The sequence below is a fragment of the Lagopus leucura genome, unplaced genomic scaffold, assembly GCF_019238085.1.
Source record: "Lagopus leucura isolate 7727_CA_CO unplaced genomic scaffold, USGS_WTPT01 35893-0_obj-0_obj, whole genome shotgun sequence".
Lineage (NCBI taxonomy): Eukaryota > Metazoa > Chordata > Aves > Galliformes > Phasianidae > Lagopus > Lagopus leucura.
In genome coordinates, this window is record NW_024967331.1 from 1 (window position 1) to 9,779 (window position 9,779).

General features: G+C 54.7%; 2 long non-coding RNA genes across 14 annotated transcripts; one reads left to right on the forward strand and one right to left on the reverse strand.

Moving 5' to 3' along the window:
- Positions 1 to 6: 6 nt before the first annotated feature.
- LOC122193075 lies at positions 7 to 4,129 on the forward strand. Its single transcript, XR_006182801.1, has 3 exons — positions 7 to 869; positions 2,147 to 2,333; positions 2,671 to 4,129. It is a non-coding gene; the product is annotated as an uncharacterized LOC122193075 (long non-coding RNA).
- On the reverse strand, positions 1,866 to 9,447 carry LOC122193074. Of its 13 annotated transcripts, none has more exons than XR_006182790.1 (9): positions 9,130 to 9,447; positions 7,614 to 7,669; positions 7,290 to 7,469; positions 6,940 to 7,032; positions 6,512 to 6,688; positions 5,987 to 6,419; positions 5,428 to 5,603; positions 3,017 to 3,361; positions 1,866 to 2,053 (listed from the first exon to the last, which is right to left on the reverse strand). It is a non-coding gene; the product is annotated as an uncharacterized LOC122193074 (long non-coding RNA). The 13 variants fall into 13 exon arrangements; XR_006182792.1 differs by having other exon boundaries at positions 5,987 to 6,190; positions 6,329 to 6,688; XR_006182798.1 differs by having other exon boundaries at positions 5,382 to 5,436; positions 6,329 to 6,688.
- Between the last annotated feature and the right edge of the window lie 332 nt (positions 9,448 to 9,779).

Here is a 9,779-nt window from a genome sequence, read left to right on the forward strand (position 1 = left end):
ATTTGCAGCCCTGGATCACAGCAAGTGCCTGAGCCCCTGGACTACTGTCCCTCTCTGAAACCCACGTCTGGCAGAAGGCTCTAGAAGTGAACTGAAACGTTGCGGTTGCAGTAATGCTGTGCTCAAAACTGCTCGTGATTAAAGAGAGGCAGGAAATCCTGGTGTCAGTTTGGTACGTCAGCATTTGAAGTCCTGCTGTCTGTCATCTCAGCTTCACTGAGTTCTGGAACAGAGCTCAGAAACGCAGCTCACAAATCTTACTGCCTTTCAGGGTACCTGGGGCATCTGTGGCAAGGTGTGATCTCTGGGAATTCTGTGGAGCATTTCAGATGTGCATGTCTGTTTATTAACAGCAGCCAGTTAATGTAATTTATGTTACATTTAGCTTTGTCATTTTTGTACTTATTTGATGGACAGAAGACCAATGCTTCTGTTTTTTTTTCTTGCAGTCTATCAGACAGCTCTCAAGCTGCTACTGCAAATTTTAATCCTTCCTGTTCTCCATTCCTTTGCCGTTTCTTTGACCTGTTTTTCCGTTTAGAAAGTTCTCCTTGCCCTGGATGCTGTGCAGTGCTATCAGTTTTCTCAGGAGATGTGCAGAATCATTGCTGCAGGTCCCAGAACAATCCTGCAGTGTGCATCTGACGGCTCAGTGGAAATGCCAACCTCACACTGGTGTTCCATGGGATTCCTTCAATTCTGTGTGCCTGACAGCTCCTGTTCCCAGTGCTACATGTGCACATGTAGGAAAGTTAAAAAGCAGAAGCGAAATGAAAAATTGCCATTCAGAAAATACCTCTCACCAAGAGCCAAGCCTCAGCTCAGTGGAATAGCCCCTCTGTTTCCCTTACATCCAGTGATTGAAATGGGTAGGTGTGAACAAAGGCATCTGTGGAAATGTGTTTGGGTTTCTTCTGTTCTTCTGTTCTTTTGTTTTGTATTGACTTTGTTTGTTCCTAAAAAGTTGCATCTTAGTCTATTAAGACCTGGCAGGCAAATCTGCACTTGGAGAAGCCTGCAGCTATTTGGGAAAGTTTGCCATAAGGTGAGGAAAGAGTAGGGGGGGGAGGGGAGGAAAAAATGGGAGGTAGGGGTGAGGAGAGGAGAGAGGGGGTGGGGAGGGTTGAAGGGAAAATAATGAAACAAAAAGAGAATAAAAAGTGAAAAGCAATGGATGGTAACATATACAGGAAAGCAAGTAGGAAAGCTACCCATAGCACAGCAAAGTAGGCGTGAAAAAAAGCAACCTTGCAGGAAGGGAGGAATGTGGGAAGAGCTGAGGCCCTGCCTGCCGTAGGAGCTGCGCGGAAGGAGAAGAAGCTGGGCCCAAAGGTGAGAGGGGTTTGGTGCTTTGGTCCCTTGTTCTCCATCCCTTCGCTTCTGTCCATCTCTCCTTCCACGTTTTCCACCCATCCTCTTCTCCACCCATCCTCTCCCCTCTGTTCTCCATCCATCTCTTTCCACGTCCTCCATTACGCTCTCCTCCCCCACCCCCCCCACTCCATCCCTTCCAGCTCCCCATCGCCCACCCCTCACCCCATTCCCTCCCCACCATCTCCCCCTCCTCTGGCTTTAACACAACCTGGGAAAAACAAGGTCGTCCCCCCAGAAGTTACAGAAATCTTACACCACGTGCACTTAGGAGTGTGGCTACCAGGGATGCCTGGCAGAGCCTAAAATGCAGCCCCAATAGCAGTGAAGATAAAAGCAGGAGCCAGCCCAGTCAGGGTAAAGCAGCGCCCTTTGAGGAAATGAGAGTGCAGAAGGAGAGAAGAAATCATAAATAACTGTTTGGAGTTTGGATTGCTAATTGAATGTGAATCCAATGTGCTGAATGCCCAGAACACTTTTCTGCCACACGTAAGTGGAGGTGCATGGAAAAGGTAGCTTTTATTGCGGAGCTGACTGACTGGAGTGTGTGTGCTGACTGAAGACTTGATTCTTCCTTTTCTTTGCTCGGGAGCTGGGTAGCTAGGTGGGCCTTCCACAGACAAGGGTTTGGACTCCTGGTTTTCAGACTCTTTTAGCTGCATATCTAGAACTCATGATAATCCTACAAGAGTAAAAATAAAATGCATTAGTTACTAAATTGGAAAGCATTCTAGGCAGAAATCTGTTCTCACAATTCTTCCCTGTTCCACTGCAGTTACTGGCAGCGCTCTGCAGATGCTGAACTGTTTTGCTGGAGAACAAATGCATATTCAGCAATGTTGAAACCACGTTGTCAGTTGGCTGCCAAAATCCACGAGCACGCCGTGGTTTCAAGGATTGCAGCAGGCACTTTGTCAGCGTACTGCTGTTACAACGAACCGATGGGCTCCAGGCAATGGCAGGTGGGTTCCATACCCTCAGGGCCACCCCCACAGGTGCCCATGGGGGCACACTGCTCTCTGGGGCAGGAATCCTATTTTCCTGGCCATCCCTCCATCCACTTGTATTTGCATCCATCCTCTCATCCAACAAGCGTTCCATCCATCCCACGGCCCTTCCGTCCCTTTGTCCCTCCCTCCCTCCCTCCCTCCCTCCAACACTTCTCTCCTCCGTCAATCCCTCTGTCCATCCATTCCTCTCTCCCAGCAGCCTCCCCCCGTTACCCACCAGAACCTCCTCTGGAGCTCTGGGGGATCTCCCCATCGTGGTGCCTCCAGGCATTTCCTTGCCACCCTGCAGGTGCCGATGTTCTGCTCCCTCTCCCTCGCATCACCCCATCCTGTTGCTCAGCAGCTCTCCCCACTCTTCGTTCAAAGCCTCCCTTGTGAAGCTGCCATCCTCCTGACGAAAACATCCTCGCCTCCCTTAGAGAGATGGGTGCCATCCCTCCCACGCAGACACCGACCCGCAAATCGGTGCTGCAGGCACAGAACCCGAGCCCCTGCCACCAGCACCAGTCCTGCAGCCGAGGACGGGCAGCACCACCAGTGCCCTCCTGTCACGCCTGTCCCGCAGCACCACCTGGGCCCCCGCACCCTGGACCACCGGCCCCACAGCTCTGCACTCACTTCTGATGCAGCCTTACCCGTGCCCACCTTTCTTCCTGCTGGCCTCGCACGGTGAGCCACACGAGCTGTCGGGTGGACCGCATCCATCGCGTGGAGGCACCGCAGCCTCCTTCCAGCACTGAGGGCGCTGGAGCTGCGAGTCCTTCTGTGGGGCAGGAGCGTCCTCCGCTGCCAGGGTTTTCCAGCTGCAGTCCGTCACCAGACGTGAGGCTGTGCTGTGGGGCTGCAGCGCTGGGCCTGCAGCTCAGCAAAGCCCCTGAGCATGGCGGAGACGAGCGGGCGGCCTGCGATGCCTTCACAGCATTATGCACTGTGGGAATGAAATGTTGTTCCTGCGCTGGATGTTGAGATGGACAACTGACCTAAAGAAACAGAACACGACATGTTTGCATTCCGTAACTTGTCTGTAGGAGTAGCTGATGTGACAAGGAGAGATATCATCTGCATATCAGGAACACACTTTAGACACACAGTTACTGCGCTGTGCGACACATTCTTCCTCACACATTTGCATAGACCTTAAACGTTTTAAACAATGTAGGTACAGTATTCTGAACTAGAAAACGTGCTGTAAGACTGGTGAGCCAGCGAACGTGAAATGCGTTTAACAAGCTTTCAAGGAGCCAGGGCTTTTACACAAAGCACAGCTGTCCCGCTCTGTGGCAATGTCAGGATGCCGTAGGCAGATCCAGGATGCTCCCCTCTATCCTCCCTCCAAGCTTATCTCGATCCAAGGACAGACGGATGACCAGAACGGTGACCCAGTGTAAAGGGCGCAAATGCCAAGGGGGTAATTAAACAATGAAGAGGTCAGGTTTACGTTTATGCTGTAAAGCAGGCATCCGAAAGTGATGACCAGATGTTTGTTAAGAAAGCAACGGTCAGAAGGCCATTAACCAACGGAGATGTTTGTGTCTGCATGGCAAGGATCTGTGTGCACTTGCTATTTGTGGGATCAGTGAAGTGTCGCAACAGAGTGCGAACCTGCAGCACTCAGCAGTGAGGAGCCAGGGCAGAAAGGGATCAGCGTCGGGCAGCAGGGCATAAAAGGTGCAGCACTGCTTTCTGTGCACGCTCCTGCTTGCAGGAGGCCCAACACTGCCATTGCAAATAAAACTTGCTTTATCAGAGACACCGTCCTGGAAAATTATTGGGCATTTCCAACATCACCACCACTTACAAACACCTGCAAAAGCCAACAAGAGCCACGTTCTGTAGTGCTAAGAACCACAGCTTAGCAGGCAGGAGCGTGGGGCTTAGGAGAAAGGTGTAACCCAGAGGTTGGTAGAGAACTGCACATCACAAAGGCACCACGAGCAGGGTTCTAAGGGCAGTGTGTCCAGGAGTCCCAGCAGGAGGTGCTGGCACCTTTGGCACGCAACCCCAGGACAAGGCAGCTCGGTAGGAGGCATCAGGCAGTGCTGATGAGACGCGCTTTACGGACAGTCCTTCTTTAATAGCTACCATTCCAGTGACAGCAATGGGCTGAGAGCAAAGGCTCCACACACAAACCTGGTGGCTTACGCTCCCACCAGTCAAGGCAAACAGAGCAAGATGATGAGGCTGACCTGTAAGCAGGCACAGTGCAGCCAAAGTCCCTTCTGCAGTCACTGGGGCAGCTTCCCCACCTCCAGCCCCACAGGCAACACACACACAGAGCACAGCACGGCTGGTCGTGCTCCACGCTCAGAGAGCAAGGTGACAAGTTGGAGCTCCACAAGGACGTGGAGATCACTTTGTGATCTCTGCTTTCCATGCTGGAGCTGCAGCCGGTTGTACTGAGGTTTCTGAAGCCCCTTTCAGTCTCAGGAGGGAATGAAACAGCCCGAACGGAATGGATGCACTGGGGCTCTCTCCAGGACACCTGCTGCCTCAGAGGAGTTCACATCCACTGAACAGCTACGGAGCTCCTGCAAGGGCACCACGCACAAACAAGGAAGGGAAGGAAAACCCAGCACACTGTGCAGGGGTGCTGCCTCTCAGCAGGTGATCCCTGTTCCGTGTACAGAGGACGGACCTCAGCTGCACCTCCTCTGTTCCCCATTTCTTCTCCCCCGCTTCGTACAGGCACTGACAGACATTGTGGATGACAAAGTAACGCTGATGGAGAAGGCTGGGCATACAGGAGATCTTTAATTCCTGCAGCTAGAGCACTGCTGGCCTGTGCTTGTCTAGACCATGGATATTTTCCAGCAAGCACCAACCAGGCACGGCAACCCACAGCCAAAATGTCACTGCCCTGCCAAGCAGCCAGCCAGTCTACAGACTCTCATTAGAGGCTTGCAAACGAGACTAGAGCCATTATTCCCATTTCACAGGCTGGCTTCTCTTCACCACGCATCACACGCACAAGAATAGATTGGGAAGCACATTGCTACACACCTGAGCATCTGCTGAGCAAGGCCATCATCCACATGCATTCCCTCACCTCTGTTCCCTGCAAGGACACAAGGAGAGAAGACTCGGTTCACCAGAGCATCTACTGGAAGCAACTCCTGAGAACTCCCCATTCAGGAACGGGTGCTGGAGATGGATAATGGAGTCCTTCAAAGGGAACACAGCTCACAAACACAGCGAAACGCAGCTCAGGTGTGCTTTGGGCTCCTTCTGAAACGAGCAGCAACCCACTTTACTGGCATGTTTAAAGAAGAGCCCACAGCACTCACACACACCCAGAGTCAGAGCCCCCTCCCTGCAGAAGCTGGGCTTGAGGAGCAGCCATGGGACGCACAGGGTGAGAAAAAGCCAGCCTGGAGCTCCTCACCACTGAGTGCAGAGCTGTGCCCACAGCTCTGAACATTCAGCCCCTTCTCCCTCAGCGTGGCTCAGCGCCGCGAGGGACACGAGGACCCTTGGGAACACGGCAGATGTGTCAGATACGACGCCATCCTCAAGGGAGCAGCCAGCTTCCAGCAGGAACACACACAGCACCCGTGAGGAGCAGGGCCACCGCCTGGGTGCTGCCCACAACATTTGCCAGCCATCACCTGCTACGTGCAGAGCTGGGCTCAGGGCTCTCAGCATCACTGCAGCGCTCCAGCCATCATCATCAGTGCTGCAGCCTCCAATTAAGAAGCGCAGACAGCAAGAAACTGGCAAGAGAGCCACACGTCCCGCTGACAGACAGAATGCTCCTCCCCATTTCAGTTACACCAGTTCAGCTGCTGCTGAAATTCCAGTCTAGCTTCTCTCTGCATAAACAGCAACACCCAGGTTGGCCAGTTTGTCACACCTGAAAGCTCCCCAGACTCCTTCCTATCACGCCTGCCTGCACACACACACACTGATGGCAGGCAGCAGGACAAGGCCTGGCCTTTTGCTCTGCTTACAAAGCTCGCAGTTCTCATCAATGCGACCAATCTCTTCACTGGTGCGAGAAGCCAGAATTTCAATCAGGCAGCCTTCACCTGTTCCTGCTCCCTAGGGAATCGCCAAGCAAGATTTCAGATACCAGCACCTGCTTGTGACGTGCAGCCAGGTTTCTTTAAGAGTTAATAAATAAGAAGACATACATAATAAAGCAGCAAGTCCTTGGCCAGAACTTGAGCCATTCGAAAGGAAGACTTCCAAACCTTCACAGCCCTCCTTAGTTCTGCACGTCACACACGGTGCTGGCAGTCATCATCCCAATCATCACCCTCTCAGAATTCCCACTCAGCTTCAAGTCACTTCCAGTCATCGATCAAGCCCTAGAAGGCCAAGAGAGGAGAAAGGAGCTGGCAGAAGGCGCGGCCTTCGAGGACAGAAGGAACTGAGCTGCTCACCACTTCTCTTCAGGCTCCAACCCTCCTTGCATCAACAACTGCTCTGAACTGAACAGGAACAAAACAACCTTGGCCAGGTAAAGTCTCTGCTGACCTTTCTCTTATGGAGGCTGGGTCGTTTTTCGCTTTACACCCAGTGACCCAACCACGTTCACACATCTCTGTAGAGCACCTACCTGCAGGAGTGCTCTTGTAGGTGATCAGAACTCGCTGACATTGGGAAGCATTGAGTTTGGTCAAGCCGTCAGTGATGGCATCTTCATCTGTGCCTGCAAGCAACAAATGGAAGCTGGTCAGGCTGCTTGCACAAGAATCAGAAGTGCCCTCTGCTCTTGTGCCACCTCCAGGCCCCTACACAGCCAGCTCTCAACAGCCCCAGGACTACAGCTATGCACACAAAGCTGCCAGGACCCACACCTCCAGAGCAGCTGCATTTCAGGACATGAAGGGCAGCTCCATTTCCACTTTCCAACAATTTTTAGGGCAGTTGTGTTCCAACGAAGATCATCAGCAAAACAATGCTCACCTTCATGGAGCCTGGGCTTTGGAAGACGGGCACAGGAATAACCACTGCATGGGTGGAACCTTGTGGGTTCAACCAGGAGAGAACAGCATGCCCAGAGAGTTTATCTGGAAAAATACTTCCTCTGTCAGCTGGCATTCAGTTGGATTTTCTCAAGCAGGAAAAGCAGACGTGCATTGTCCTCTATAGGAAGAAACAGAAGTTACACATTTACCACTCATAACAAGACAGACAGACAGTGCTCTTCCTGCTTACCTACACTCCCTACGCTGACTTGATTGCAGCAAATGCCTGGCACAGCGTGGCACAGCAAACAAGCACACTCACCATCATTCGAGTTTTGGGTCAATCTCTTCTCATTCAGGTCCACCAGCAGCTGGCAGCTGCAATAAAAACCAGCGAGAGCATTAGTTTTCCAGCAAACAGCTGCTGGTGAAGTGATTGTGACTGTACAGCACGACGATAAGCAGGAAGCAGGGCTATTAAACAGGCAGATCGCAGCACAAAAGCAAGGTCAGTGCAACAGAGGAGGGAGGCAGAAGTGCTGTGAGTGCAAAAGAGCCGGCAGAAAGAAAACCCAACACAGCGCCATCTGTCTGTGCTGCGGCCGGACTGACTGCGGCCGCCTCACGGCGCCTTTGTGCTGCTCCAGTCCCTGCCCTCAGTCAGCGCCATCCCCTCCATCTCTGGTACAGCAGGAGACACGCACACCTCCACGCAGCCGCAGACACGTGGAGATGTTTCCTGGGACCGCCGGAGGAGCCCACGGCCGCACACTGCCCTCACCACCCCCATCTTCCCAGTCCCCAGTCCTGCCCTGTGTTGTGGCTCTGCAACGAACAGCAATCCAGCACACAGCATCCCGCAGAATCACAGAATCACTCACGTTGGAAAGGACCTTCAAGAGCACCGAGTTCAACCGCAGCCTGACCATACTGCCCTAACTCTAACAACCCTCACAGAATCTCAGAATGGCCGGGGCTGGAAGGGACCTCAGGGATCACGAATCTCCAACCCCCTGCCACACGCAGGGCCACCAACCTCCACATTCAATACCACACCCGGCCGCCCAGGGCCCCATCCAGCCTGGCCTTGAACACCTCCAGGGATGGACGGGGCATCCGCAGCCTCTCTGGGCAGCTGTTCCAGCACCTCACCACTCTCTCTGTAAAGAACTTCCCCCTGACATCCAACCTCAGGCTCCCCTCCCTCAACTTCAAACCATTCCCCTTGTCCTGCAGTTATCTACCCTTTCAAAGAGTTGATTCCCCTCCTGTTTGTAGGCTCCCTGTAGGTACTGAAAGACTGCACTGAGGTCACCCCGCAGCCTTCTTCTCCCCACGCTGAACAAGCCCAGCTCCCTCAGCCTGTCCTCACAGGGGAGGTGCTCCAGTCCCCGGATCATCTTCGTGGCTCTCCTCTGGACCCTCTCCAACAGCTCCCTGTCTTTCTGGTACTGGGGGGCTGCAGACCTGGACGCAGTGCTGCAGATGGGGCCTCACAAGAGCGGAGCAGAGGGGGACGATCACCTCCCTGTCCCTGCTGCCACCCCTCTGCTGATGGAGCCCAGGATCCCACTTGCTTTCCCAGCTGCAGGAGCACTGCTGCCTCATGTCCAGCTTTTCATCCCTCAGGACCCCCAGGTCCTTCTCTGCAGGGCTGCTCTCAAGGACCGCTCCTTCCAGGCTGCTCCCTCCGCTAAATCACGGCCCTGAGCACCGCACCCGGACGATTTTTAAACACATCGGGGATGGTGACTCAACCCCCTCCCTGGGCAGCCCACTGCAGTGCTTACCAACCCCTTCCGTACAGCAGTTGGTCCTGATATCCAACCTCAACTCACCCCACGTCTGCGCGTTCCGTGGAACCCCACAGATGTGACAGCGGGCTCCGGCTTCTGGGCGCTTCTCAAAGTGCGCCAGCGCGCGGCGTCAGGAGCGGAGGAGGCAGCAGCCGAGCCCGCCGCTGACGCTGCCATCGCGCGTCCCTCCCCGGGACTCCCACGGCTTCCTCTTCCCGGCCCCGCTCGGCTCCTCGCGGGCTGCACACACCGCTGAGGCACTCGCACCGCACGGCCTCCATCTTCCCGTGCCGCCGGACCGCTCTCTGCAGGCTGCGCTGAGTTCCCGCAACGCAACAACCGCAGGCATCGCCGCGGGCAGCCGGGCCGGGGCCCTGCGGGACGCGCGGTGATGACGCAATGACGGCGCGACAGAGGGCGGAAAGGACCCCGCGCGCAGCGCCCGGCCCCTTCCGCAGTGGCGGCGGAGCCGCGGGGCTCCGTGCGGGGAAAGCGGCGCTCCGCCGCCGCCCGCCCCTTGCCTCGGGGACGCCGGGCGGTCGGAGGAAGGCGGCGCGGGGCCTGTCCATCCCCCGCCGGCACCGAGCCGTCCTCCGCAGTCGCCGTTTGTACGGGAGCCGGTTGGCAACGCGGTCGTTTCTCTGTTTGTCGCTGTGTGCGTTCGTGGATTAAACGTTTCCCGTTCGTTTCTC